Source organism: Micropterus salmoides, unplaced genomic scaffold (assembly GCF_014851395.1).
Source record: "Micropterus salmoides isolate LMB-PRFRI ecotype aquatic unplaced genomic scaffold, ASM1485139v1 Ms_hic_scaffold_13, whole genome shotgun sequence".
Lineage (NCBI taxonomy): Eukaryota > Metazoa > Chordata > Actinopteri > Centrarchiformes > Centrarchidae > Micropterus > Micropterus salmoides.
In genome coordinates, this window is record NW_024040374.1 from 9,548,190 (window position 1) to 9,555,421 (window position 7,232).

Here is a 7,232-nt window from a genome sequence, read left to right on the forward strand (position 1 = left end):
AAATTACCCCCCATATTGAGCATTACAGCATTAACATGTGCTCTCCTTTGAAGCTAATGAGTAGGAAAAGAAGGTTCTCAAAGACCAGCAATTGGATCTGAGGACTGCACTATATAAAGGACATCCGCCATTTAGCCGTTTCCACTTGCGACAATGGTGTTCTCTTCCATTGTTACCCACCAAATCTACTAATTAGACCTTCTGAAAAGCTATTTGCCGAATACACAACAAATTAAATCTAGAAATACTGTCTGGGTTTACTCCTTTGCAAATATGGTCAAATCTCACACTAAAAGGCCTAGTCTTAGTTCTGTAATTACTTTGTAGCAGGTTTACACTGACAAGAGTTCTTTTTAAAGCCAAATAAACAACTCTTAACAAACTAGCCTAAAACTCCTACAAAAGAAAGATAAAATGAGGATAGGACTGGGGGGCTGCTACTATCCATGCTTGAAAGAGAGAGGGAGGGGGGTCAGCCATTGTGATGCAAATGTCACTGCCTTGTCTGCTGTTTGTGGCAGGAAATTTAATTAGCAGTTGTGTAGCTACGATACAAACAGGTGGAATGTGAAGAATGCTCCTGATGACACACACACAGACAGGAGAGACAGACTGAAAAACATTTTATTTCACAACGAGTTTCAACTTGTTGCCGCCTCGTGAGGGCCAATCAGTGGCAACATTTTTTTTGGTATACAACAAGATTTGTATATGTTTCTTTGTATCCTAGCAGCAAAAGCCTGCAATGACTTCCAAAATCTTTGTAGCTGGAAGACGTGATGTGAGAGTCACAAGTACACTTAAACTATTTTCCTTTCAACCGATACTTATAAAACAGTAACACCACATCACTTTGAATGAAAAGCCCTTCACAAATAAATTAATTATGAAGATTATGAAACTGAAACATTTCATGTGTACAAACGGCACTATTATTTTCCACTTAACAAGCCCCACAAGGCATTCTCCTCTGTTATTGTGCTTTGCTCTCTGATTTCTTGACACGCCTTTGACTGGAGTTATGGGATAACCCATTAAAACTGTATTAATATCAGACAATTAAATGTGCAAAAGCCAGGCAGTTCAGTTAGCACAGCAGTAGGTAAATCTATGCAATTCTATATGAATATGATCCACTGTAAACAGCAGCAACAAAACTGATGGCAATGACTAGGTCCATATCTATATCTGTAGCAGGCTATTGGATTCAGAACTTCTCCCCGAGGCAACAGTAGGCCTCATCAAGATAAGCTAAATACAGCATGGGCAAACACACACATACAAACATACACAAGCACATCCACACAGCACACTAATGTACCTACACACACACACACACACACATATACACACACGCACACACACACAGAACATGTGACCAAAAGCTGTGTCAGGTCACCCGCTGCCCAAGAGACCACTGCAGCTGTCCTATTGATAGCTGAACTGCACTACACACGGGGAACAGTGGACACCGCTAAGCACAATCATGCAAGCAACTCCAGAGATGGCACGATCACTGGCTGCAGGCTAGCCAATAAAGGCAAGCTTTGGTGAGTGAGATTCAAAGACAGTTATAAGTAGGCTACAAAAGAAAGCAAACATTTTTTTACCTCTCCTTTGAAACTGACATTCTCATTAATAGTTTTCTGTACTTAACAAGTTAGTAAGAAATTTTAAAACTAATGCTCCAACCACCAGCTGCTTTCCGCTTTGTTTAATTCTTTTCTCGGAGCACCATTTCTTTCTGACCTGCCTCTGCAAGCCAAAGCTATGCACTCTTACCACAAAGAAGGAGATCAAAATAACCTGATTAAAAACACTGACTTTTAAAAGAATAACATTTCACCCCCTGGCCCGCTCCATCCCCTTTCTTTCCATGACTTGGGTGTATCTGTATATCAAGTTGCCATGTAAACATAACAGTGTCACACTCAAATTGGGGGGTGGGGTTGGCGGGGGTTACACACAAGAGTTTCAGCGCAGTCATCTCTTTATTTTCTTTGTAACTGCGGTTGTCTGACCAATCAAAGTTTAGTTTCTTTCTCTGACACGTACTTCAAAACATGGCGAGTCTTCTGCTAGTGCACATTCAATTCTTCCCTCAAATATTCTGGGAGTAAAATCATAGTGGGATTGAAGCTTCATGAACATTACATTGTAATATATTATGCAGCCTGGATATTAATTATGATTAATATAACCACTCTCAGACCTGCTTTTTGACCCCTCTTCACCTAAGAGGAAATAGATATTGGGTTGCATCAATAATACATTTCCCTAAATTAATCATTCAGCTGTCCTCTTTTACAAGATGAATACTTTATGTACATACACATTTGAAAGTTTATAATGCAATTCATTAGCAGTGAGGGCATTAATTAGAGAAATTTTCATGCTGCAAAGATGCTTCAATAGCAACATCACAATTGACCGAGCACCTGACAGCTGTCTCTGAAAAGATGGTTCATTACATTTAATGTATCTCAGGGGACAAAAAGAGACAGACTCCCAAAAGGAGAAAAAGGGTATGCAAAGCGCTGGAAATCTGCAACCGCTACACTGTAAAACCAATGAAAGAGGAATTTACAATCAGTGGGGGTCTAATCTTCCTTGGTTTCTCATTATTGCTATAGCACAGATTGATATGAGTGTTTAACTCTGCAGAGAGGTCAAACAGCAACCCTAATGAGACCTGCCACTTGAACAATGAAGAAGTGCCACTGGAAACAACTTGGCAAATAGAAGTCTGTTCAATGGGTGTAATATTGGTAAAACTGGAAAGATGAGTAGATGGAGCTAAATTACTTGTGCTCAAATAGGCGAGAGTATGGGAATCAGGTCAAATTATTAATTCTTAATATAAAGTGTACAATTGTATTTTATTTGATGTCTAGTTTTTAAAACACATTTAAAAACCCAGTGCTTTAAATACTCCATCTCTCACCCAAAGACTGTAAAAACAAGACAGAACAGTGTAAAAGAACCAGCATAGCACCACCTAGCTGTAACATATCTAGATATTCAACACATTTCTGAAATATGAAAAAAAAACTTTGTGAAGTACCTACTTTGTCCCATTTAGATAGCAAACGTTATATAATATGATTTACAAAGATTAGTTCATCTTGACAGTTTTCTATGCTCCGTGAGACAGAGACAAGTGGAAGAAGCATAAGGTTTGGTAACGAGTGTCGTTACGTCGCCGTTTAGAAGTTCATATATCCGTGCTCGACTGTGAAATATTTTTTATTCCTTTTACGATACAGATTTTGAGTGAAAATCAGACCCCCCCACACACACAGAAAAAAGCTTGCAAACGGCGTGCTGAAACGAAAGTTGTCCTGCCGAGTTCATGTTTGCTTGCAGCGGACGTTAGTCACAGGTTTGAGCACCAAGACCAACATTGCTAACGCTAGCTAGCTAACATTTACACCTGCTTGAATGCGGTTCTAAGAAAAGACACATCAAGAAATGAAGTTTGTCCGTGTTGAGAAGAACAAGACGGAGCTGCCATTAACAAGGCAACAAACGGCTGAACTCAAAACAAAACTACTCACTACTCATCGCTGCTGGTTATTCAAGTTAGCATTAGCTCGAGCTCGACTGATAGCATAACCTAATCATCCATCCTACTGGGATCGAGCTTGGAAGTGCGTTCACATGTAGACACACTAATGTTACACAACGTAGCAACAAGTTAAAGTGACGTTGGAGTAACGTTGACGCTGTGTGTATGTGTATAACGTTTCAGCAAAGTGTAGCCAAATGAGCAGCAGAGGTGAAATAGATAATTTTCACACGCTGGCTTTAAGTGCGTGAAGCTGTTTTCAACTGAACGTCAGATAAATGAAGAGTGTTGAAAGCCGTTTTCAACTTGGGGCGGATTTCACAAAGGGAAAGTTATGTTGTGGAAAATAACCAAGACTGCTACTAGCAACGTATTCGTTCTCAGAACCCCCCAATTAAGATGAATTCTGAATCTAAATTGTGTAAAGATATAATCACCTTTGCCTTGAGAAAAGTTCTGCTCTTTCCCCTCTCTCCCTCTCGCTCGGTGGATCCAGATGCTGCTGCTGTTGCTGAGTGTTGCGCCCGTTGGTAAGTAACTGTCTCCACGGCTACAGTCACTATGGCGCGAGGGGGTCTCAGGGCAACTGTTGCTACCGTCGAATGCCTACGTCATGACTCGCACTGTGAAAAGGGGCGGAGTCAACGGGACTCGAGCCCCTCCCGGGCCCCGCCCACTTAAATCCAGCTGTAAATTTGAATTGAACCACTAGGAGGTGGTCTTAGCTAGGTAGCCGGTGGAAGTGCCTCATTAACATAAATTAAATTTATCCAGAGATGTCTGACTTTGAGACAATGGTGATGTGAGGTGCCTATGGAGCCCAAAGGATATTTAAGGTAGTACCCACCCCAGCCACAGCCTGTTCACCCTGCTGCCTTCTGGGAGATATAGGAGTTTCTGCCGGCACCACTAGACTGCAGAGCAGGTTTTACCCCCCAAACTATTTACTTAAACTTTAAACTCAAATTTAAATTCATCCTTAGCACTGCTCCACTGAATATAGTTTATTTATGTTTACCATTTTTATAATTGCTTTAATATTACTATATATTGTCTGCTACATAGCAGAAGGGAGTTACAAACTCAATTTTACTTTACAACCTGTTGTAATGTGAGAAATAAATCTACCATGTACCTTGTATTTTGACTCTGAATTATGGCTGGCCCTTTTGTGTTGAAAAGTGGTGGGGACATAAGGACATAGAGAAACGCTGGTACATTTATTTTGGTCTTGGCGCCATACAAAGAAACTTTGGAGCAGATTGTTACATTTTGTTGCTGTCCATATTTACTATCAATTTGCATTACGTTGGGAAAATGTATTGTTTGGATTCACTGAAAATGACAAAAAATGAATGTTCAGAATATTATGTAATAAATTTACTCATTATTCTAACCAAATTCAACCATAAGTCAAATTTTATAAAAAAAAAAAAAAAAAAGAAAGAAAAAAGAAAGAAAAAGCCAAGCTTTCTGGAGCTGGCTGCTAATATTAAGCAAAATATTTTTCCATATCTAAGTGTACAAACCAAAAGGCTGTTAAATCATATGACCTCTGTAAGCTTTACAAAATATTTATTTAATTCTTTTTTGCTTTTATTTTGGTTATATTTTCTTTTTGATAACCCCTTGAGCTCTCTGGCCTATGTCTGACTTGTATTTGTTGACTCAATATATACAGAAGATGATGTTTGCCTGCTGTATATACATGTTTATGAATAAGATTTAAAAGATTGAAAAAGACGTGCATAGATTACAGGTGTGATGATACACTTAGCTCACTTAGCTGAAAATTTAGAATATTGTGTTCAAGAGAACAAGTTTAGGAGATATTTTAACACTATTTTTCAGACATACGTAATGCTAAAATATATGAGTGGAGGTCCTGTCCTAGAAAATATAACACAATATATATCATAATATAGTTACAGGACGAAAGAAATAGACGTACAACTTAAAACAAGGACACAAAGCTGAATAAACATATGTAAAACAAAATCAATAAACAACTATTATTTACATACAAATAGGACATAAGTGTATATAAATATATATAAAAAGTAACAATACATACAATGTCTATATCAAGTGTTCTGTATTGTAAACAAATTCAAATAGTACAAAGGCGCACATATTGAATGGGTAATGTACTACATTACGTTATATACATGGAGTGGTTGGTTGTGTACAGTAGCCCATGAATCCATGTTAAATGTTATACAGTATATTCAGCATGCAGGATGTACACACAGTGTGTCTACTTTTGGACTGACATAAGTTGAATAAATGCTTTAAAGGAATTACTTTATCACAACTATCAAACTGACTTCAGTTATGTGAAGATGCCATTTCTTTAGTTAAAAATACAAGTTATCTTAATTCAACTGATTATAATTCATTCAGTTTCTTGATGCCATGCAGTTACATTCCAACACTTAAATTAAGCTCCAATTAAGGAAAGCAAAAGGACCATAATATACATAAAAAAAAATAAGATTATTGAGAGAAATCACTTGAATGTACTATACATCTTAACTCATTTCTGCTTATTATTATTGATTATTTCTACTCCCTGCATTATTCTTCCATTTACTAGGTTTTTTAGTAAATTTATCTTCTTCTTGATCCATCTATGTTACTGTATTTATGATGGTTTTCAATAAAAAAGTCAAAAACAAAATATTATTTTTCTATATCCTATTACTCTTGCAAAAGAGTGCAACCGACCCTGCATTTCAGGTCTTCATCACATGGTGGCAGTATATGCTTATATTGTGACAAGATGTTCACAGTTTTGTCAGATGAAAATATTATTTTATCAGGTCCTCTTGATAAACGAAAGTCAAATGATTAACTGAGATACTGTTGATAAACGGCAAAAAAATTTGATTTGATTTTTATTGATTTGTCAATGGAAAATGGACTCAGCATTAGTCAGCTTACATAAAATATTAGGATTTCATCAAGAGCAAATTGTTGGAGCTTCACCTTATACATTACTTTGGGTTAGACGTTGGCCCAGTGGCATGTGTTTTTGTAATTTTAAGCAATGTAGAAAATCAAAATAAAGCACATTCACATATGCCAATCATTATTTTTCATGCATTTTGGGGCTGGAGAATGAGGTTGATAAAACATTCAAATAACACCAAAGAAAGAAAGAGCCTAATAAGGTTGTAAAATCTTTTCATTGGGAGCTTTAGAAACCTTGGCAGAGTTACATCCTGTGTACACATGATGGGTATTTTATAAGCTAATTCCAGTATTTTAAACTTGATATAGCCTATTTAAATTTGACAGCTTTTAGGCTACAACAAATAAATTAAAGATTCCGTATTTCTCAGAAGAAACTGAATGTATGCATAATGAGAACACAATGTATGTTTGTTTATGGCCTAGGCTTGAAGAAATTATGTTTGTCAGGATCATGTTTATTGCCAAGTAGGTTTTACATACAAGGAATTTGGTATTTCGGTGGATAACAATAAACAAAATAAGAGAACAAACGAAACACATGTATTGCAAAAAGTCAAGCATAATGAATACAACAGAAACTTAAAATGAAAAGAGCTATGCAGTGTTTACAGAGTATATGCGCTTTATTTTTCCAAAAGATAGTATAGTCATTGTGATGCAGGGTGAATGTCAGGTGAGAGTGCTGTGT